Source organism: Bombus pascuorum, chromosome 5 (assembly GCF_905332965.1).
Source record: "Bombus pascuorum chromosome 5, iyBomPasc1.1, whole genome shotgun sequence".
NCBI lineage: Eukaryota > Metazoa > Arthropoda > Insecta > Hymenoptera > Apidae > Bombus > Bombus pascuorum.
The window spans coordinates 8,594,045-8,619,297 of NC_083492.1; the positions used below are offsets into that span (position 1 = coordinate 8,594,045).

Genomic DNA, 25,253 nt, shown 5'->3' on the forward strand with positions numbered 1-25,253 from the left:
TTGTTTTATACGAAGATTAAAGGCGCGTAAAAATAATTTCAGACACTATTATGTATCTACATCTGTTCAAAGAATCTCCATGATCTAAGGTTTGACCTAGACATAGGATGACCTCGACGTTATATATACGCATTGGTAACATATTTTAAACGAGCCGCGCTCTATGACTTACAATGTTTCTAATGTATGCAGACTTCATAGATATTTTGTTACCAATTTTACCATAAGAATTATGTGACTTCATGTGAAAGAAGTGTACCTCGTGACACTTACATGCATAGACCAAGCGTAAATCCTGGCAAAGGGTGGGTCGACACCCATAAAAATGTAAATGGTAATAGAACGGCGTGTTCTCTATTCTGCATAATATCGACGACGGTATTCTATAACGTGTAATGCAAATGTAGTTATTTCGATGGGACGACACAGCTTTTGGCTTTTGTAGAACTGAATGATTTTCCGTATGAAAATCCGTACATTGTTATACGAGACATTTATTATTCAATCTTCAAATTTAATAATCAACACTGAACGTCGGCGATATTTGAAATTCTCGATTAAATTCTATACAAATACGAACATCAAAGAAAACGATTGAACGTAAAAAGACATAAAAATTTGCAAGATAAAAGCGAATCTCCTTCGAATGAAAATTTACAAACAACATTTAACAAAACGTCATATTCGATATACACTCATCAAATTATCAGATCCGATTATGCAATCGAAGTCACAGCCTGTAATTCCTCACTGCATAATCGATTCACTGACATCATCAGTTACTAAATTATTATGCAAGAGGGTCCAGTTCATTAATCAATGCCTACTGAAGAGCAGATAGGCGAAGAAAAAGATGTGAGAAAACAGGGGGATAAATTCGAAAATCGACCGATAGTTTCTAAGCCTGTATACGCGATTGCTCAGAATCTAAAGGTCCTCGGATAATCTATGAGATGGTTTGATCTGGATGTGTGGCGTCGGAACGCAAGGTTACAGCGGTCGTCGGGTCAGCAACACCACGGTCGCCCTCCTCTCACTCTCTCTCTTTCTCCCTGTTCCCTTCCCCGCCTTATCATCCTTCCCTCCCTACGTTCTCCTGCCCTTCCTTCCTTCCTATCGTCTCTCCCCTCGAACCGACTATATAGCAAGCCAGCCCTTCCTCTCGGTCTTTCTCCTTTATTTATCCTCGCGTTGTCCGTGTCATGTTGCGCCATCTTCGTTGTATCCGTCGCGCTTCTTATTAATAATTATTACCTACAGAAGTAAGTATTTTTCTTTTTGCGAATTTACCGACACTCTTATCGATAATCATGTCAAGCACGAATAGAGATTTTCCTGTCATGTCGATTATTACTATTATTATCAATTATTAACTATAGGTAGGAACCTTTCTTCCAGTGTATCCATCGGGATTTTTAATAACAAACGTTACAGAACTTAGGTATTCGTTTAAATTCAAAATCTGAACATTGAAATTATTTCCTAATAAACAGTGGAAAGAAAATCCTATTTTTTATATATTTCTTCATTTAGGAAGAAATTTCTCGTCGTCAAGTAGTCGATGCATTTAGACGATAGGATATTTACATTCGACCTTGAGTGTCGTTTTAATTTTCCGTCAAAGGCATCCAATCTGATTATTGTTGGCTCGCTAGTGCATTTAACCCTGCGATTGTTATCCAATGCGGTAGTCGAGCTGCTTGCAAACAACGCGGTGGAGGGGGTGTCTGGGTCACCCCCTTTCATGTTAGTCTGTCTGGCTGGTTGGCTGGCCGGATACCTTGCTAGGGTTCGCAACCCCAGCTTTCGTACCGACGTTATGTAGCCTATGACACCGAAATACATCGATTGTTTACATCTAGTCCACGTGCATCAATCGGCCTATTGATTAAACAACTGTAATGAGCCGGACTAATTACGAGCATGGTGAAGGATTGATTCGTACCGCGCCCTTTGTAAAGCTCTGATTGCTACTGTACCGTTCCCTATGCATCGATGTTAACTATCATTGTATTACGCTTAAAAGGAAGCGAGTTGGAACGTAAGTTGGCGCGAAGAAATAACGAAGGATCAATAAAATATGATTCTCATAAAAGTATCGATGGTTTAATGCGCGTGTCTGTGACATACACGAACATCAATACAAGCTTCGATATTTTATATTAAAATGTACATTAGAACTTCATTTATTGGAACGAAATCGTAATTAATGGCCGATTAAATGGACTGCTGGCGATTGAATTCAGTTATCTGAGCGTGAACTCCGATCGTACGAACGAAAAGTAATAAGTAGTAGAGGAAATTGGAAAACTTATTATACGAGCTGATTGTTCATGGAGGTTACATCCAGTTTGCTTTTATTATACAAAAATTGAATTATTTTCATCGACGAATCAACGAAAGACTCGTGCGTTGTAAGATTAAACTGTGAAGCTATTTTCTGGCTGCGATAAGACGAGAAAATTGAGCGGGTTCGTCGATCACGGTACCGTGAACAATTCTTCGACGTTGATCGCCGCTTCACCGTGACGGTTTCGAACGAAAGGGAAAACCTTAGAGAAAACTTATCACTTTCGAAGCAATTGAAACAATCATCCCGCCTGCTCTCTAATAACACGAACGCCCATTAATCTTAATTAACGGAGAAAGTTTAAGGCCTAATTGCGAAACATTATGCGGGAGAGCTGTCTTGAAGCGTGTCAACCGATGGGATCGGTGATCTTCTGTTTGCACGCACGATTCTTCGATATTTGCCACTTCGTTCCTTTCATCGTTAATTCGTTTAAAAATAAAACAAAAGAGACGATAGTTTTATATTTTTCTGTTTTCTTTTTTTATATAATTCTGTTATAAAGTCTTTTCATTTTTTACCCCTCTTCTTTCATTATAGATGAATGCATATCGTGCGTAGGCGGTGCAACGGTTTATCAAGCAGACAGGGTTTTGCACCCCGTACCATTGACGTTGGCTGGGGTTCCAGAAGCAGCTATAGCCATGGTGGAGGGAGATCTGTCCGCTGGAGGGGGTGTCTGGGGCAATCCCCTCCAGTCTGGGGTTCCCAAACCCAAACGCATTTCCCGGGGTTCGCAAATCTCTCGGTTGCTCGCGAACCTGGCTGAAACTTCGCCACCATGGCACAGTTTCGCCTAAAACTTCCTTTTGCTCTTCGACTCGTACCGAGTCCTGGTGAATTTTCGAAAAATTCTCACCTTCCACGAAAAAAAGACGACAAATTTATTTAAATATACAGTGGCTACAAAAAGTATCTACTGTACATTTATTTACGTACTAATTAATTACGTCTAAATAAATTATAATCCCGTATCATTTAGTAATACTTTCATATGTCTGTTAAAAGTTGATATTATAAAAATGTACAAGCTGATGAAAAAAGCGCTTCGTTGGAAACTAAAGATATTATGACTTTTCATAGCCATTCTATGATGATGAAGTTTCACGACGTTTAATATTGCCCCAACAAATTAATAATCACGTAGCGATAGATTCTATCTTTGTATTAACTTTCTATATTATTTTTGTATTTAGAGGATACGTTTTAACGATTCTGAAAATTATCGAGTAAAAGCTGATACTGAGAGAAGGATGCATACAGGTAAAAAAAGGAACATGGTTACACCTTCGTTCGTGTCGATTTCTAATAGATTTAAACGAAAGTCGAAAGTGGACGATTCTTTCGATAAATACGTTAGCGATCGTTGATGTATAAGATTTTTTATTTTATAAAAAAAATTATAGATATTACTTCGTTCATTAGGAATTCTTTATGAATGTTAAGTTCAATGATGCAATTTATTTAAGTGGCGAATATGTAGACGTCGGAGATGGCTGGATTCCAGGTTCAAGAGAAGTCCGGATGTTCCGGTGAGCGCATAGCGGTCGATACGTGGAATTCGTTGACATTGATCCAGCGAATTCGTCGTATAGCTATCGGTGAGTCACCGTGGCTCAGTGCCCTTCAACCCAGCTCCGTTCGTTTCCTAAACTGGATGACTCGAACGCGGCTTACACATTCGGTTTGACTTTATTAAAGCGGTTGTTATTTCTCAAAATTTTCGTTTATTTTTCTCACTCGTTTTATCCGACAGCTTCAAATTTGTAGATGTGAAAAATCTGATCTCCAAATTGAATAATTTAGTAACCAGTTGTGACGAGATACCCGGTTTGGTACATTAAAAGCTTTTCTCTTTTTCGATAAAATTGTTCTTCAATTTTCTTAAAATTGTTTCTATTCCATTACTTATAGAAAGAATGAGTCGTCTCCGTAACTCAGTTTACAACTGAATTTTAGATATAGCGATAATAAATATATAACTTTATAAATTTTTAGAAATTCAAGACTTGCGACTGTTACGTAAACCTAGTTACATATACCTAGACTTCTCCAAGTATATTTCTAAAAGCTCACAGCCTATCGAATATTTCACAAAATATATTTATCATACAATTGAAATTATAACTACATAAAGTTGAATAAAATAAACAAAGTTAAATACAGTTAAATATACAATTGAACTTGTGAATAAGAATTTCCCTATTTGCACGGTCGCCACTAGAAGTGAATAACTTACAGATGCAAATGTATATCTACATATGAACCCCTCAAAAACGACATGGGTCAACTTCATTGATAGAGAAGTGCAGAAAGGTGTAAAGTATAAACGCTGTTTTATAACAATTGCAGTCATGGAAGAATCTGCACTTCTTTTCTTTTTAGAATTAAACGTTAATCGTGTATTTATGTAACAAAAGACCGACAAAGGTGGAGTTCATCAATTTGGATTCGGAGAGGATCGTAAAGCTCATCAAAGAACGATCATTCGAAAATCATTGTTTCCACGTTGATATTCGTCTCGCAGACGAAGCGAACGAAGGCGAGGAAAAAAGATCGATGACTGACGAGTGGTAAAACACGGCGAAAATGAGCCGAGGAGCATAAAAGTGGCACAATTGGTTCAGTGGGGCGGTGCCCCTGCGGCCTTGGCTCGGGACACTGAACTCCGTAACCATGCGAAACGCGACGCACGCGGTGCCCCATGCACTTCTCTCGCCTCTCTCTCGCTCCTCTTTCTCCTCCATCCCTCGCGCCACTCGATTTCTCCTCCCCTATATGCGCTTCGAACCGCGCTGCACCCGTTTCGCACATATGCAACGTCCACTGCCGGTCGTTTCACTCGGAACTAGGCCCCGCGAGGCCGGCAGCCGGCCACGCACGATGCCTGCGCGACGCGCCTGGCTGCGTGTGCACTAGCGCGCGCGCGTGCGCATAGTCGTGTAGCAGATCGGACACGGCGCCGGGTCTCGACCGAACTCCAGATTGGAAAGGAGGAAGAAGAATCGATGGAAACGGAAACAACCGAGGAAATTCGACTGGTCAATGACGGAGAACGGATTTTGAATAAAAGCGGTGATCGATTATGATTTCGGTTAACAGATCGTTCAAAAAATTCGTAGTGTTTTTGACAGTCGATTTATCCTATTATATTTTGCATTATATTTTGTATGTGTTTAATAAGGTGTGGGAAAAAATTTGCGAAACTTTGTTTCAAAAATGCCCCTTCTAATTGCACATTAAATATAACAGGCAGAAGAATAATTTCAGATTGGTTGGTAGGATAAGGTCGTATTCTGATAGAAAAGAGAAACTTTATATTTCTAAGAGGAATTTATGAAAAAATCGATCACGAAGCTATAATATGCTAGTTCCACAAAGACTCGACAATGACAAATTTTTCCCGAATTTCGTTATTTCGTTTCATTAAGTTCAATGTTCCGGTCAATTTTATCTTGGACCATTCGAAAGGGAAAACTGTTAGGGCCATTATCAAAAAAATTTCGTTCGTATTGTTGGTACGTTGGAAACGTGTCGAAAGCTCGCGCAGTGAAGCGTGCTGGGCGCCCATCGTTAGCTGGAACGAGCGAGACAACGCAGAAACGAAGCGAGAGGACGAGTTAGCGTGTTAGGCGTGCGGAGAGCGTTCACCCTGGCCGGTGCGTCGGCCCTTCGCACAGCGTTTCTCAAACCTAAGCGATATCCTGCATTTATGATCTTGGCCCTTAGGGAGAACGCTCGAAGGGTGTCAGGAAGCAGCAGAAGTTGGGGTTGATCTCGATGGAGAGCATTGATGTATGCCACGACGAACACGTCGAAAGTGGAAGCATTATCTTGTTGAAAATAATAGACTGAGAATTGCAAATTTTTAGTCAACTGCTACGCAATATGAGGATGAGTCATATAAAATCGATGTGAAAATGTTTTAGAACCGATACAGAACCATTTGAGAATTCTTTCAGTATCGAGATGATAGTAGGCCGTGAGGCCGTAACTGGCGTCGATATTCGCTAGAATTTCTTTCAACCGTGACAGTTATGGCATCGTTTCAATTTTCCATAACTAAACCGTGGATGTTTATGCAAATTTGTCTTTTTATAAATACAGATAAAAGAATCCAATGAAATCACGTTTGGAAACAACCACGTTTTATACTCTAAATCTGGTAACATATTAAATCTCCAAATCTATTCATTTTTTTATTAACTAAATTTTATTAACAATTATTTTCAAAACATTTCTAACCGTCGATTTCAGGATATGTGGAATTCTACTGCACGTAAATCATAGGCATAGCTCAACGTTCCACAATAGATCGATCATAGTTATTGCGTATGATTCTAAAGTTGTTATGAATAATCGCTGGATGATCAAGCGATGGTTTTGGCGAAACGCTTACGGTGAATCGTGCACGTACGCCACCCTCGGAGGCCTGGCGTGGTCTTGTCGGTGTCTTTTTGCCATTTCATCGAAGTCGCAAGAATTCGAAAGCCGAAGGACATCAGCGGGGACAAAAACGTGCGCGAGCATCTTTTTCGAACGTATTGATGCTCGCGTCATATGAGAAAACGTGCATTCTTGGTCTCATATTCCAAGCTGGAAAACTATATGGAAGAAATTGATGTGCAAAGTATTGATTTTATGTCGATATATTCGTCGGATAGCCGCATCAATTCTGATTTCCAGATTACGAACCTATTAAGGTAGTTATATGAAACATTTTTAGATAGCACTGTAATCATATGGATATTGATATTAATTATATTAAAATCGTCAAAATGAAGATTAATTATTAAAAACTTGTTAAATTTCTAAATGAATATTTTACATATCTCTTAGCAAATATATTAATAATTGGATTGTCAGTTGTAAAATCAATTAGCTCGTGGCTATTAATTTGCTCGCTTAATAACGAAGGGTCGGAGACAGACAGTGATGTGTGAAACATCGGGACAGTACCACGTAACCTCGGACCACGTGGTGTATTTTGAGCACAGTCATTGACATGTCGCTTACTCTTACTCCAGAGTTACGCTACGCACGTGGATCTTCAAAGAGATTTAGCTGAAATGTCTCTTATATCTTTTAAAATCATTCGAACAAAGTTCATACCTATTTATCCTATAACAATTTCCATATGAGTGAAAAATATACTTGTATCGCAGCCATCTTCGTTCGTCGACAATCTCAAACGATCTTTTAAAATCACGCTCGAGTTCAAGAGAAACTAAATGTACCGTTTAGATAAAACGTATCTTTTTAAATGAGCTCGAAGAATTTAAAAAGCCAAGAGGAAAGAGAATATCTAAGAACGAAAGGGAATGGTAGAACCGACGAAAATTCGCATAATCATGTCGATGGAGAGGGTCCTGGCCGCAGCTGTTCGCGTCGTGGCGGCGCGTGTTCGCGCGGCATTGGGCATTGCACTCGGCGCTTCTCTCGAGGGCGGTCTCCCGGGTTGATGCACGCGGAATGCAAGCCGAATACGGCCGAGGATGCACGAGGCTGCGCCGCTTCGTGGAGCCGCGGAGTTGTCCGCGCGCGCCTCGCAGCTGCAACGGTCATCGGGTTCGATGCACTGGCGTGCGCGCTTCTGCATGCACGATTCTGCACGAATGACTCAGCCAAGCGGGCGCACCACGGATACGACCTTGACCTGGCTGCACGTAGGTGTATCGCACCTTGGCGGGCCTTGCGTGGCCGAAACGTTGCCCGTAAAATAGTCGTCAGTGGGGAATCGAGGTCGCGAAATCGAAATTTCTTCCCCCTTCGTATGTTGTCCGGTTTTCTTTCTTGTGATCTTCGAATGATTACTCGACAAAGAGGGGAAGTCGTAAAACGTTATGGCGCGATAGCATTGTGTAACGAGCTTTCGAAACGCCAGGCTGGGTCCGCTCCATCCTTTTGTTCAGAATGTTTGCATCTCTTAGATTCGAGGTGGTGTTTCAATGTTCACGTTGGTCGAATTCTTAGTTAGAATAGAGAAAGAATCAACGTTCTTATCCGATCGGTTCTGTTGTCATTTTTCCTTGGATTTGTTGGTCGAATGGGATTTCCATGTTCACAGGCTAGCCAACTTTTTTAGTAACGATTGGAATCAGACTTTTTACTCGATTTAGTTCCGTCAGCAGTTTATTTGTGCGACTCTGATCAATTCTCCTTTGGAGATATTTGGATTTGCTGGGCTTGAAACGGTGTTTTAGCGTTCTGGGATTTTCTAGGAAAGATCGGAGTTAAAATTTTCTAAGCAACGCGATAGATACGTCCGCAATTGTATTCGAATAGCTGGCAATTATCGAATTTAGCGCAATACTGGAAATTTTGTTTTTTAACAAGAATTAGGTATCGAGATTTTGTAAGGGTAGATAATAATGAAATTGTATTTAAATGCGGAGAAATTCGTGAATGTATGATAGTATCTGTAATAAGAATTGCAGCTAGAATTTTTGTAATAATCGTCGATTATATTCGTTTAACCGAACAGCCAGCACAATGCTGTCGCGAATATTCTTCAGATTTTTTCCTATATTATTAGAACTTCCAGCTGGCTACGAGTGAAATTAGAATTGAATATTCAAATAGCGATTGTAACGTTCCTCTTTCACGTACTCGTTAAGGTACGTATCGAAATTAAGTATTCGAGTCTCGTACATTGATTCTCGCGGTGTTATTATCTTGTTGTTCCTGCTAATCTCATTATTTGTTGCACTACTTTTTTATATTCTCAAGGCCCGTCTGCCGTTTCCTTCGAGGTTATTGTTCCAGTCTCGAGTTCATTGTAACCAATGCCATTGCACGGAGATATCATTTTTTTCGTACGCGCTATCACGAAAGAAACTGATACATCGAAAATAGACGCACACACTGGCTCGGATAACGCGAAAACAATGGCAAATATCGTGGCGATTGACCGGCGAGAAATGTATGGTGAAAAGTTTGAACGAGTGCATTGTTGTTCTATAATCGTCATGGATGCAATTAAATCAAAACCTTCGGATAGTTTATTTTAATTTCATCTGTAAGTGGTTCGCTTCGTTTTCTTGTGAAAAGCAGTCCCACTTTCGAAATACGTAAAAACGATACCAGCGATTTCTAATTGTTTAGTGGTTTAAACAGAGTGAAAGTAGTCTATTTTACAAGATTGTTATTCTTGTAGATTTCACGCGAGATCAAAATTACATTTTCACTTTTAATCTCATTTTCTATCCCTCTACAGTGATTAAAGATCATCCACGACCACGAAGTATAAACCGACAGAACCATCGAAATAATATAGTATGACGGGGAACATCGAAAAGCATAAAGAGTAGAAAAAATAAAATAGATAACATTAGAAGATTGGACATGTTTTCATACATTTTATAGATATATTTTACCATAGATATTCGTTTAATAATTTTCTCCCAGATATGTTTTATCATTCTCAAAGCGTTCGATCAACTCTTAATCAACTTCGGCTAATTTTTCCAATAACGCGTTTATCGCTTTCCTCGAAGGAATTTCTTCCAAGGTTGTTCGTAACATAATTCCCCTTGTTAACCTTCGAACCAGTGTTTCCTTAGAAATGACGATTATTGCATCACACAGTGGCAAACTTGTGTCAGTGAAAAAAGAAGAAAAAAAGAAAAAGAAAAGGAAACGAAAGAACGTCGAGTTCCGAGAAACCAAATGGAAAGTGTATTCTTTTTAAGGATCTTCCTGAGCGATGCAATTAATTTACCCATGTGCATAGTTCAATGTGTGTCCTCGAGTATCGGGTTCAACGTCTGCCGGACGAGAATGAGACAAAGGCTAAAAGGCCCTACCTCCTCGGGGTATCTTTATAGAACACGGTGTCATCGACATGCGACAGGGTGCATCCATTGTAAAGGTCAACGAATCTATTGTGCATAAACTTATCGCGAGGCATGCAGCCATCCTATATCGTTTGAACGAGGAACGATCTAATTGCATTGCGTGAAAATGCACGATCGAATGAAAGTCTCGAAGCTTTCGCCTTGAAGAAACACCACTCGACCATTGGTACTTTACGATTGACGATGCGTTCCATGTTTTCGTTCGTATATTAAAAAGAAAAATTCAATCGCTGTCGTTGACTTTCCTAAGGACGGTGTCTATCAGCTCCTCTATCTCGACACCAGTAAATCAAGAAACAACTAAACAGAGCGTTATTGTGACAGTCGAATGACCCGCTGCCTCTCTTTTCCAACCGGTAGACGGTTTAATCTCCAGCGATTGGAATAAAATCAAGGAACGGCAGGGGAATGTCCTCTACCGTCTCAGACTAAGTTTGAAATGTTGAAATTTCTTAGTTGATAACTATATTCTTTCCTCAAATTCTTTGTTTTACGATCAAAACTACTAATCGATGAATTGCAAGCAATCTAACAGTTGTATAAATAGACGCGAATAAATCACTGAACCCCAAGAAAACGGTTTATATATTTTACGCGAAAATCGATCTCAAAATCTACTATTTCTACGCGATTCTTCCAGTGTCAAACTAATCAGCGAATGTCAAACGATTCAATCGTACCGCCAAATCACCGAATTCTCGGATAATCGACCAATTTCCACGAAAATCGCTTTAGCTTTCCCATTTCCCTAATTTTCCATCCAATTTGAAACAGTGGCTACAAAAAATATGTATACGATCTTATCTTCTAACGAAGCGCTTTTTTTTAAATCAAATTCTATATGTCACCCTCGGAGTACCAAATTTTTATAATCCTATGACATTACTATTGAATACGAAATTTAATATAATTGACCTGGATTAATTAATATCTAGACACGACAATAATTGCAACGGTATGCAAATTCTTTTTGTAGCCACCATCGTATATATTCGCTATCCCTGGATCTATCAACCGGACGTTTATATCCCGAGCAATAAGATTGCAAGCACCTAGAAGAGCAAAGTGTCCCTGAATGACTGAGAGGGACTTTCTCTTCGTAAGCGAGTCGAGCTCGAGCGCAATTATTTAAATCGGTGCGTCGACTCTGATGCTCGCACGGCAAGGTTACCGGGATGCATCGACGATCTGTCGTCCCCGGCCAACAGCTACGGCCAAGTATTTATACATCAGCGGAGGGATGTATTTCGGTCCCGCGGACGCTGACGCTACCACGCGGTGGCGACGGCCCGCGCTCCTCTAACCTTGAACTGATGAACGTACGCAGCCACCACCCGACTGCCATGTCCTGAGCTATTCCTGGACAGTCACCCTGGAGGACGACACGCCGATACGCGGCAAACTCGCGTTACTTTCGCCTAGATCTAGTCACCAGGCAGTTAAGAGCACTGGAACTCGCGTTCCTCTCTGTAACTTTCAGGTTATGAAACTGCGTGGCCCTTGAGAGAATGGACGATGACGTTTATCGAGGTGTTTGAGGTTTCGCAACGAGGAAGTTTTCGTGATTTTTGACACTTTATGGAACCAGTCTGAGATTTTGAACGTTTTATGGAAATGTTTGAGATTTTTGACATTTTATTAAACCTTGCAAGATTTTTGGTATTTTATGTAATATGTGTAACGGCTGACGGGGTGTTTATTGAGTTGTTTGGGGTTTGATAATGAATTTTATGCAATCCTCTGTGATTTTTGGCATATCATGGAATCTTCCGAGATTTTTAACATCTTATGGAATCTCTTCCGAGTTTTCAGACATTTTATGGAATTTTAAGATTTTAGGTATTTAGGTATAGTTGATGGTAAGTTTACTGAGCTGTTTGGAGTTTGACAATGAGAAATCTGAGGCTGTTTTATCGTTTTATCGTTTTTATTAGAAAATACATTTTGACCAGTTGATATTCATATCAGAAGGAACTTATGACAAAAGTGTTTTATAGTGTTTTTCATTTAAATATGAAAAAGGTTCCTATAGAATTCTTAATGATCTTATTTTCACCCTGTTACTCTTACTTTTTATATTACAAGGACGTTAGAATAGGAGGGTGAAAGTTTCAATGTGTTTGTAGTTTGAGAGTTCGCGGAGTGGTTGATAGATTTTTTTATTGAAGCATGAAAAAGAAAGATGAGGGTTGGTTCGAGATGTATCGAGGCTTTAATATCGGCCTCGAACACGACGACTTTTCTTGCGAAAGGTATCAAGAAATTCAAACCTAAACCGAATTCAACGTTGAATTTACGCATGCTTTCCAAACATTTCCATTTCCCCATCCATAATCCTAGTCTTCTTGCCGCGATAATATCACCCCTTCGAACTTCGTCAAGAAGAGCGACGGCTGAAGGAAATATGAGATGCTTGTGTTGATTTTAAAGTCGATGTATTACCCTAACAGGCCTGGAGCTTGAGGAATATTACTGGCAATTGGATACTTTCTCCCCCTTTCATTTAACGATCACAAGAACCATGAAAATTACATTTCTTATCTCCTATATTCTATTAAGTTTCCTTTTAATCCTAACTTTCTATAAATCCCCAGTGAAATATCTCAATTTAGATATGTCCAAAAATTACTCACTTTCTTACAATTTAAATTCCCAATGACGACGAGAGTGAACTTCTACTAAATCAATCCCTTATCAAAATATTTCAAGAAAAGAAACTTCGCTTGTACGCTTATAACAACTGAACAGGGCCTTTTCACATTGCCGAAGAAATCCACGAATCAACGTGTTTCCTTCTCATCCTGATTACTTTCTCGCAAATTGACAAATCAACAGTAAATTTCCACCAGGTCTATTTCTCCTAAAGAATCTTACATATTTGTAATCGCCAGATTTTTATGCAAATTTATATTGTTATAAGCGCAACTGGAGAGATAGAACTTTATTTTAATCTTACAGATTTTCGTGTATCATACGTATTCTGTCCGCTTCTATTTCCTTCATTTGTCATAAACGTATAAAAATCAACCAATATTACATTATACAATAGTATTACCAATTTCCATCAAAATCGTCGATTCTCATCTTTCCTCCTTAGCCTGATTGTTTTTCCAAAATACACTAAATCGATCGCACGAAGGACGAACCTGACTTTCTTAATGCGACAGAGGTTGTCCACCACTGCGTCGACGATCGACCCCGACGTTATCGTAGTCGTCGGAAGGGTCGCGACAGAGCATATGAAAGTCGGAGGGCAAAGTAGCGAGGGTAGCCAGGCCAGGGTGAGGGAAAGTGCAATGTCTGTCTGCCCCATTCCCTTGGACGTCGTCGCCACACATCTAGTCTTGTCTGTCGAGGGACAGACTATATACACGTATATGGAGAGGATGAGCGAGAGCAGACGCCGACAGTGGTAAACATAGTGCTCTTGAAAAATAGAACACTCGTTAGCGTATTCGAGCGTGTCAGAAACGAGGGTTGAGTTGGAAAAAGAAGGGAAGGAGAGGCTGACTTTCTTGTCCTCCCTCTCTTTGTCTACGTCTGTCGTCGGCTAGGATTCGCTTTCCACCGACCGATTTAACAAGGACCTACCCGCTAAACGTTTTCCAACTTCCGTTTTATCCTTCCAATCCAGGCTACGCGTTCACCGGATGTTCAGATAACGTTAGACGTGGTTAAAAATAATTTGGGACCAAACGAGCACCGATGACAGCTTCTGTTTCTTTTTTTAAGTTTCTACATTCTTTTTTCTGAGGAGAACGTATACTCTAGCTTACTTGGGATACTATCTGTTTATTGTTTATGGTAAATGTCAAGTCAAGGAATAATTGGATTGTTCAAATAGTTACAAGTTTAGATTATGTAATAGCTGTTCCTTCAAATCGTTGCAACTTAAATCACGCGAATATTTGTGTAACTAATGATTAGAGAAGTTAATTCTACACTTGAGAAATAGAATAATCGTAAGCCAAGCTCGTCCTTTTCAAAATAGAGTTGTATAAATGATTTTACCGTTCTTGTTTTATATCGCCAAACGCGAATAAAATTCCTAATGGATCCCCTTAGCTTCTTAACTCCTTCCTTTCGCTCCATTCCTTCTGTTCCGTTCAATGTTTCTTTCCTTCCGTTACTTCCCTTCTTCCTTTTCCTTCACCACTTTCATCTCGTTCCCCTTCTTCCGTGCTTTCCTTTCCATTTGTCTTTTTCGCCCTTTCCTCCTCCCTCTCCATTTCCTGCTTTTCTTCCTTTCTGTCCTTGCATCCTTGCTCAGTAAATGATCCACTAAAACAGCAATTCGTTACATAACAAATAGAATGTATATACCGATTTATGGGAAATTTGAAAGTGAGAAAATGCAGAAAATGTATACAATGTGTACAACATACGCAAAACATCTAAAATATATAGTACTGAACATAGTAATTAATGTATGAAGCAAATTCCATTCTTTTAATTATTAGGTTGTCTCTAATGTGTCTTTCTTTTACAAACGTGTCCTTTACATCAATGCATTCTTATGCAAACATGAAACCTAATCTGTCAAACGTTGTGGTCTTTATCTTAATAGAACAAAATGGATCATAGATAATTCAATAAAGTAATATAAAACAAAAAATGTTCTGCGTCTATTATTTCCTTATAAAACGAAAGAGACTTTTGAAACAACCTAATATATCGACGAAAGTATGAATTTGTATAAATATTCGCTGTCTAATAATACATATGTAACATCAACAAACAGAATATATCGTTATTCTAAGAAACTAAAATATAAAAAATCGAACGACACGTAATCATAATCTGCAAAATATTGTCCTTGTACGATTTCATTCAGAGCGCATCGAAATATTCATAATTAACCAGAGCTAAGACAAAATGAAATTCGTGAGAGGGTCGATCGCGTCTTTTCCGTCCGATTACTCGCAGGGGGTAAGCGTATCACGTTCCACGAAGTCAGAAGGCAATTTGTCATGGCAACGTGGAGAGCGTTTCAGCGAAGTTTGGAACGGGGGCATTGGTGCCATCCTGGCTGCTGCAACGTCGTGCCGCATAGCGTTCGCAAGAACAAGAAGATACCGTTGATCGTCCGACCGAGCTCTTGGCACGCTCTCAACAGAGTTGAACGTACCGTCTAATTTTATGCACACCCTCGTGAGTACTGTTTTTCTCTAGGTCTAGTGCAAATACCTCGTCCTTTTCGCCAACCCCATCGACGATGATCTGTGTCGGCACACTTTTTTGCGCGTCTCGAAACTTCTCTTACTCGACTCTGTCTGTTCGCGAATAACTGAACAGAATAGAGCACGCAATCAGCATGCTTATGTATATTGTCTCGACGAGCGTATCGATTGCTAGCAACTTGGCACAGGGATACGTGTAAGTACGTATATTTTTTGTTTCGAATGGAACCGGAGAGAATCGAGAAGCCGGTGCTGACCGAGTACGTAGATCGAAATGCAAAGGGAAACTCGACGACTATAAATACTAGTTCTTTTAAATTTATTTTGCATTTTGGAATTATTTATTATTATCATTTTTATTATTTGGAATTATTATTATTATGCATTCTGGCGTCTTTTCTTATAAGAAATAAATTTGTGGGAATAGGTCATTTGGTTATTGAGATGTTCAATATTTGGACAGTATATGTACACGCAGTTAGTGGCTAAAATTAGCAATAGAGCTGATTGGTTTAGTTTTTGGGAGACTCGATTTAGAGGTAGTTGAACGAAGCTGGGTATTGTTTATTTTCTACCGAAATTTATTTCTACAAGAAGGTTAGATCGTTTCATAAAATATCGTAGATATTTTCTTAGGTATTTTATCTTGAATTACTTTCAAACAGTCTACAGAAATAGAGCGTATTCATGTATTGAAATCACGAAGAAACGGAATCGTCGTCCAGTTACGAGTGAAGCTTCATCGAGAATTGTCAGCGCACGTTTCGAGGAATTGCAAAAACATGCAAATGACCAGGCCAAAAGGGGTGAAGTCGAAGAGGGTGAACAGGGCGCACGCGCGTACCGGAACTCGTTCTTGCACGGGTTCGTACCACGGCTATGTAACACACAAGCATCGGTCAGGGACGAGGGAGGAGGGATTAGTGTACGTCTGATGCGAAGAGACACGGGAAAGGAGGCTCTCTCTTTTGAATGTCAATGTCTTTGTCTCTCAACCACGCTATTGCATCTCGCGAAACGGTTCCCACTGACGTAACCTAGAGGGTTCGTTTCCCTTCCACGTTTCCCGACCAGTTTCCGAGTACGAAGAATATATTTCTTACGGAATTAAAAAAAGAAAAAACTATCTCGTTACGTTTGTCGACAGAATTTCAGATTGATATTTCTGACAGAATTCCTTCCACAAATTCACTTACGAATCTTCATTCGCTTGAAAAACTTTTTCGTTTGCTTCACAATTATATTTACGCACGTATGTCTTATTTTCAAAGCAATTCTCTAGAACTGAAAATATAGAACTTCTTCCTAGAATTGGAGATTTGGAACTACGAACTCTATTTTTCCATTTATTTTATCTACTTTTATATATTATTCTATGTACTGTCAAAGATAATTACATATAGACCTCGCATGATCATTTTTATATTCTTCGATCTACAATATTTGCAACAGTACAACGATAACAACGACGAAAGCAATTCAATATCCATGACATGAAATCGCGAAACAATTCCGTGGCCACTGATTTTCCATCCCGAAATAACCGGTATCGTGCTCGAATATGGACGGCACCCTCTATGTTCCAATGAAAACAGCCTAGCACGCTGCATCTTACGATCGCTGCTCGTGAGATGATTCGACACAGAATTCTCATAACCCTTTTACCGTTAGCAAAAAGGCAAGGCTGGCTGGTAATGGAGACCAGCCGATTAAAGCTGGGCGAAAGTAGCGTTCCGCTTCGTTCCACCTCATAATCGTATTTCTGGCCACATGAAAATCGGTCTCCGAGCCAAGAAGCCAAGCAAACTTCTCAACCCCTGGATGGGAGGGGTTGGCAGAGGAGAAGGTGATGCCACGAAACTACGAACAGGGGGTAGTGGAAGGGAATAGAAGTGAAACAGCAACAGAAGTCACAAAATTCAATTGCAGAGAGGGAGAGAGGAGAAATTCTGAAGCCTCGAGGAAACAAACACGTACTGTTCCTGTTTCGACAAGTAGATTACCGTGCAGACAGTGAGGTGCCATGCTGTTTACTGTCAAATTGTATTGTCAAGACTTTGTGGCATAAACGTAACTAAACGAAATATCATCAAAGGTAATTGAAAAATTCGCGAGGGTATGTCAGGTCAGGATATTAGGAAAATTAATTAATAATAAAATTGGTCGTTAAACAAGGTACTCGTGTTTTACATTACGCTTTGACAGTAAGGATCCGCAATCTCAAACAGGGTCACATTTTGAATTTTTATCGTTGTGCTAGGGGCGTCCTATACATTGCGTAGTGTAGGCTGGTGAAATAGAAATTTAAATTTATATTTCAATTCCACGTTTTCTTAAACGTGTTAACATGTATAGAATATGTAAAATATATAAAATATCCATATATGTGATATGCAAAAATATATAAAATAGTCAATGTGGTTGTGCTCATTATAATATTTATGAATGAAACAAATCTTTCTTTCTAGATCCCGTCTCTTTAGCTGTGTTCATAAAAACATAAATTTACACGAACGTTTAAACTTTAATGATAAGTCGCCACCCTTTATCGCGCGAAACGCTAAAACAGAATACAGTTTTAAACGGATTTGCAGAATCTCAAGTTACGATAATACGCTACATTCATTTCCAGAATATATTTCGTGTTGAATAACATAAACGAAGAAGAAGGTGAACGCCAAAGCGATCAACAGGGATGCCTCGGCATCGAGCCATCTTCTTCGGAAAGTTCGCAGAAGCCCGCGGTCGAATCTCGGGGGTGTCAACGCCGAACAAAATCTAGCGGATCTCTTCGTCTGCCGAACTCACCCCGAAACAAAAATCCCCATCCACAAATGTATGAACCTTGATTCTGCATGCAACCTCTCTAGTCGAAGATTAAACGCTGACCCTTCTCTCTTGAAAATCCAGGAAAACCCGATCCAAGGAAGCTCAGATGCTTGCATATATAGAAACAAAAATAGCCTCGTCCTGCTCACGATAATAGCTTCGAAATAAATAAAGGTAAAACTAGATCTAGGAGAAACAAGGTGAAGCAGGGAAGGGAGTCTCGGTGAAGAATAAGGGTGAAAGGGGTGGCGAAATGCGGACAGAAGGAACGAAAGAGAGGAAAAAAAAGAATAATCCAACCGATGAAGATGAAAACGTGGAAGAATGGAAGAAAAAAGGAGAGACACAGAGAGAAGGGCACGCAGGAAGAAAGGGAACGAGGGAAATAGAGAAAACGAGACAGAAACATCGTCTGGCTTCGGGGCTCTCTGGAAGGAGGTTGTAGGCTAGGGAAGGTAGGAGGTTGAGGTCGCCGCCGCTCGCGGGAACGAGGCATTGACCTCCAGTGAGTTAGGATGTCTGCCGGTATTGATTCGGCGGCGGTGCAGCGGACTCGGGGGCGGCGAAACAGGAATACGGGAGTACCGGGATGTCGGAGAGGGTTGGTGGCCTGTGACGCCTGGAGGGACGACACCCCTATGGGTAGGGGGTTGGCTGGCTGGCTCGCTGGCTGGCTGGCTGGCTGGCTGGATACTTGGTGGGACAGAGACGCGTTTACGTGTATGGGACTGCGCTGCACAGGGGGAAAGAGAGGGTGCAACGTACTGGGGCAAACTTTCATCTCACTCGTGGTCCCGTGCCTCCGATATCTCCTTCCCCCTTTTGCTCGCGTTTGACGCTCGTCCGTTCTGCTTTTCGCACGAGCAAAAAGAGGAACGAGCTCGCAGACAGGGCGGTTGCCAAGCTGAAAGACCTATTAAAAAATCCTACGGACCTGGAGCCAGTTCGAGGAAGATGGCTCCTACTTATTAGCGCCAACAGTATCGGCGAAGGGGACGAAGAAACGGTTAACGGAAGTGCCATCTTGTTCCTGAGATTTTCTTTCTTTTCCAGAATCGTCCTTCGACCGTATCTGGGGTAGAAACTTGTTGCTGGTGAAATTTTGAGATTTCTTCGGTTAGAGAGTCGATGATCGTCAAGGTTGATATTGATTTGTCTTTCGGGCTGAATTTATTCTAGATTTGCTTTCTTCGGTGGTTGAGGAATAGATAAGATTTTGGTGAATGTTAATGGAACAGTTCTCGAAGGTTAATGATTTCATAGTTCGAAGCGACGATGATTGTCAAGGTTGATATCGATCCGCTTTTCGAAGTTAAATGTACTCAGTGGTTAGGAGATTGGTTATTTTTTTACTGGTAACTGATAGAATAGTCTTCGAAGGTTAACGAATCGATAGTTCGTTAACTTTAGAATGTTTAAACGATGAAATTTCAATTATTACAGAGCGTTAAGGGTGGCGAGGACACAGAAGTTCGTCCCAGTGGCGTCGTATCTCGGAATTTCATCCGCTGTATTCAAATTGTTCCGTTAATTAACCTCCTGTTGCACTTAGGTGCTGTTCGCAACATCACAGAAACCGAACTGGCTAACAGGAATCATTCGTTTTCACTTGATATAACGCGCGGTAGATTCCATAATAAATAGAATTCTATTTTCAATTAACTTTCATGCAAGATTCAAAAAGCCATCGTTCCGATGAAAGGATTAAAGTCAGGCAGTTGCGACCTTGTAGAATTAAATGCCCAATTATTAAGTGGTCGGCCATTTAAAAAGAGGATAGCGCCCTGTCATGTCGGTGTGACGCAAACTTCCACCTGGTTGCAGTCGCGTCTCGGGGCGTGGCAATGGCATAGTGGTACCGCAAGCACGAGAGAGAGAAAGTTCGCCCCAATTTAATATATAAACAGACAGAAGTGATATCAGAACAACTACGTACAACAGATGCCGAATGATGTACTTTTGACACATTTTTCATTAACCAAACATCATTAAACGGTAGATTTTTCTTTCCTAAACGAAACTGTTTTCTCGGACATAATAATATGTTGTTTTCTGATCCAAAACTTTTTGATCTGTATCTTATCTATGCATAAGGTGTTGCGTTATCTCATCGAAAAATGACATCTTCTCTATTCACCGATACATCAAATTTTTATCTTTATTTGCTGTGTTTCACCCTTCCAGGAATAAATTATTTTGGGGCTATGGAAAAGGGGTTATGGTCTTTCATCTATTAACAATGACACAAACAAATCTTTTCTGATGTTTTTGCAAGGAAGCCACGATACACCAACACTAGAATTAGTTTTAACCAAATTAAATAAATTATTTGAAGCATATACACAGTGTTAACGTTTAACTGAGAACAATATTTGTTCGAATTCAGAGTTTTAGTTTACTTGCCGAAGCTCGTAATAAACAATCTTCTTTCAATCTTCTTAAATACACGAAAAAATATTCCTTTTACTGTCGGAAAGGCAAGAAACTTTCTTAACTATAAGAAAAAGGGAAATGAGAAGTGAATGATGAACGAAAATTGAGAAGTTTAAAGGTACGGAAACGTCGAGAACTAGAAGACGCGAAGGGGTGGGAGTTCAAGAATGAACCTAAGAGAAGAAGGTGGTTTCTTGCGGAGGTTGCATTCTTCGCTGCACTTTTAGGCCGCATCTGAAAACAATGCATCGCCCACGCAGTCTGCCAGGCACTATTCGTTATTGCTTCGTCCCTTTTCCACCACGACTACGTTCGTCGTCGATTCACGGTCACAGTTTTGCACCGAACAACGATCCGTCTAGACAGACAGCCCTTCACGGACGAACCTTCCACCTTTTTCTTTCTCCTCCTTTTTATCCTCTAGCGTAGCGCGCCTACTTCAACGTATTCACAAACTACTACTACCTGCAACGTCTCGAATAACTCGCGCATCAATCGCTACAAACCGGCGATATCGTTCCTCGCCGATACTACGTGCGCCGATTCTAATCGTGTCGTCGTATATTTCACGCGATAAAATATAGCCGGTGGATAAAAATGTTTATGTAATATGCATTTATGGGAGAAAAGCTGCAAAAATACACAGGATGCATATGACACGAAGGGAAAAAAACACGAAGGGAAAAAACACGAAAAGTCCATTTTTGTTAATTTTTTGATTTTCGTGTTAATTTGTAGATAAAAAGAGGTATTTCGATGCAAAATACTTGAAAAGGGGAATTAGCTCAATAATAAATTCGGATTTGAAAGAAATCGATTCCTCCGCTTTCGCAACTTATTGCAATAAATTAATATTATAAACTCGAATTCAGAAACACGTGGTTTAGTCTTCGCTTCTAACATGACAAATAATAATTGAAAAATTATTCTACATTTAGGCTGAGATTATAAGAAGCGTAAAGAATCTAAATCCACGATCTGAAACTATTATATAGATATATCATATAGTATACTTCGCATGATCTCGAGATCTAGTACAAGTAAGTCACTGGTAACAACGTATTAATTGCTGCTCGTGTAAGACGATGCCCCGATGCAAAAGGAATTAAACCAAAAATTTAAAATGCAAACGTAGTGTAGAAACAGGAAGTGGTCCAGCCGATAAAAATCTATTTTCTACCGGGTGTTCGCGGGGCGAGGAAACAGCTCTGGTTCGTTTCGTTCTGGAACAAAGGCACGACGAGAGAGATCCGACAATTCGAGTGGAGCCTTCGAGGCTGCATACGCGATGAGAGTGTCCTTTGCATGAGCGGACATGAAAGGAGTGCATCCTGTCTGCATAGGATACGTTGCAACACAGCGGGCGACGACCCTCCATTGCGCGATCGATGCACGCTTTCACGAGGGCTCCATGCCGCGGCATACCAAAGCCATTTTTAATTAATCGCAATTATGCGAGGATCTCGAGATTAACGGGATGCTGTGTTCCACCCTCCCCTAGAGAGAGAAAGAGAGAAAGAGAGAGAGAGTATAAGCAGTCGAATTTAATCTTCGATCGCTCGTTGATTCCTGGTCCCTGCCGGTTTGCCTCTGGATAAACGTGGCTGGTACCTTTTACGTCTGGATGATGCTATTTTTATGACATATTTGATTGATCTGTATCGAATACGAGTTGTTCGATAATGTATTGACAGTGACATGTAACAAATTTCGCTTCATATCGTAAAAGCAATGTCTGAAAAATGTTGTCTAATATTTGGTGTAAGGAAATGTCAAGTAAAAGGAAACTGTACAACGAAGAAACATTGTTATGTTATGTAATATCAGTTTCTCTCTTATCGAACCAATTAAATATTTTATCAGCTTGGAAACATTATATCGAAGATATATTATTATAAAATTATAATTTACATTTATATAAATAAATATAAGGCTACACGTTTCTTTGAATTGTACAAACTTTTTGAACAACCCGATAAAATCGATAACTACGTATAAACTTAGATTCAAGGTTCATGTTGAAAAATAATTATTTCTCGGATAAGAATGCTTCTTTGTTCTCCAAACTGTCTTACTTGTTTTCATTTTTCTTCCGTTTGGAAACGATCGACTAAATAACTTTTTTATTTTCTGAATCTTTCAATAAATTATTTTTTTCACCTTATTTTCTCCCTATGATATCCACAAAGGAGGATTAATCAACTTATTCATCGAAACTCAATGTCGAAAATGGCGAATTAAACGAAATTTTTCATTCGTGTCGCGTACGTTCGATCAGACCGATTCGAATTCGCGGGGTAGGCAGAGTATAATTATTCGAGCGATAACCATGCAAAGTGTATGTGCACGCGATACGCGGGGCCTTTGGCCAGCTGCTTGTGCACAGTCACGGGGTCATTAAGCTTCAGGGGCATTGGCCACACTGAAATGTTTCCGAACGTGTCTAATTGCGCTCGGATCCCTCGCGTTGTCAAGATAAATACTGTCGATCCGCTGCCACGGTATATTCCGTGCCTTTGCTGCATTTATATCTCCTTTGACGCGAACGCTGTATCAATATTGTCGAAAAAAATTAGCCTGGCGATGGGGAATGATCGATTTAATCGCGGCACGAATGAACTCTGCGTTGGGGTGCGTTTCACGAATCCATTTAGATCAGCCAGACAGATAGAAGAAGTGCAAATTGAATTGCGAAAACGTTGAATGACACTGCAGTAGCGATGACTAGGATAGCACGATAACGAAAAACTACGAAAAATTATAACGTTCGGATAAAATGACAAATCTCCGATGTTCCATTATTTTTTCTACACTTTTTCTATATTTTTGTTCTCTATCTAATATGATAATAAAATATTACGTTACGTAAAATGTACGAAAAACTCAAAGACACAGAATACAATTTTTTCATAAGAGGCCGAATCTCACAGAGAACTGATTTCCAATTATCTCGATTTTACGGACTTCACTATAAACTAGCAGGTACTTCAACAGGGACATCCATTACTTTGAGATCATAGTACTTAGATAACAGATAAATGTACACATACCATGCAAACGTTCAAAGTAAATTCTGTCGAGCAAACTTTCATACGAAAAAAATTTGTTCCCATATTTTTCATGTATTTCACACTCTTTTCTGCTCTTTTCAATATGTACCACCAGTTATATCATATTATGTACAAAATACGGTATACCCGAAGCATCCAATCAATTGTTCCCAAGAAATCAATTATTGGCTGTTCTTCCAGGAACCACCTACGAAAGCAGATAAGCTCCCAAGCAGACGGTCGCGACACGCTTGAAACAAGAAGGTAAAATCGAGGCTTTTTCCCCGAAGATCGTGACGACCATGCATTACACGATGTCGTTAGAGAGACGTCTGGTTACGTAGGTTGAACGAAGCACCGTGACAGAAAGAAACAGCGACGAAGCCGCGGAGAAAATGGCGGATGGCGGTTTGGGGTAAGGGATGGCGGGGATATCAATGCAGTTTCAGTAGCAGAAGTGCCTACGCGAGACGGATTAATTGCGCACTTCATCCTCGCCGAGAAAAACCCCATGGCGTCCTTTGCCGCCCTCTGAAAGCCTCTCTTTCGCTCTTTTTTCTGTACGCGCGCACGGGTTGCCACGCAACTCTCGAAAAGTACTGCTGCCTCGATTCTCTAATTAGCAAGTAATTGGATTCGTTACCCGGTAAGCGACGCGGGACGGGTCCAAAACTCGCTTCGCAAGGGAACGATTCTACTCCAGATCTGTTTTTTCTTTCTCCATTTCATGATATTTAGGGTGGATTTCTTTGTCAAATCTCACCCCCATCAAGAGCCCCTGGTTGGAGGTCGATTAAGGTTTTCGAAGTGTGCGGACCCGAGCATTTTCTTGGCGTGTACTTAGATTCGTAGGGAAGGTTTCGTAGAGTGGTTGCTCGGGGGGATACTTTTACGGTAATTTTTTACTTGTTTGATATTGAAATTTGAGTGGTTTTGATTGGGCGACGTTAGTTGTATGTTGGTGCGCTTTGGGAATAATTTCTAGATTTTGAGGCGTAAGAATTTTTACCTTTTGTGGTGTGTAATTAAGTTTTGAAACAATTTTTTTAAAGTAGCAGATAATCTAGGAAGAAAGTAAAATTTTATCAATTCTATTTCTAAGAATTTTCCAATCATCACGGGTAGACCCCTTTGACGAACATTTCAAAAATCAAAAAATTGATTCACCGTGGAGTTGATACGGAAAGTTTGGTCTCTCATATATCGAGGATAATAAATTTACTAGCTCGTGAACCAAATTAAATTTTACAACGCTCCGGTATGTCGAATATCGCAACGTGAATGTTAATGTAGGAAATAAAAAAAGTCCATGTTTTACGAATTTGTTTGCATGCATAATTCATAATTAAAATATTAATTAAATAACGAGTAACGGATATATTTAGAAAATAACGAATAAATGTATTAATATTTTACAAGAGAATTTCATATTTCATATCATAATCCAGTTATTTCATCTCCGTATATGTACTTCGTTAATGCGTCTTTTTCTAAGTCGAATAAAAAGGAAGGGATAGAAAATTGTTATCAAAGTGCATTAATATCACGTTCTACT

At 39.9% G+C, this 25,253-nt stretch overlaps 1 protein-coding gene across 1 annotated transcript in view; it reads right to left on the reverse strand.

Annotated features, from left to right (window-relative positions):
- The window catches only part of LOC132907252 (UDP-glucosyltransferase 2-like), a 273,020-nt gene that overhangs the window by 131,189 nt on the left and 116,578 nt on the right, over positions 1-25,253 (reverse strand). The gene's annotated exons all lie outside the window — the stretch shown is intronic.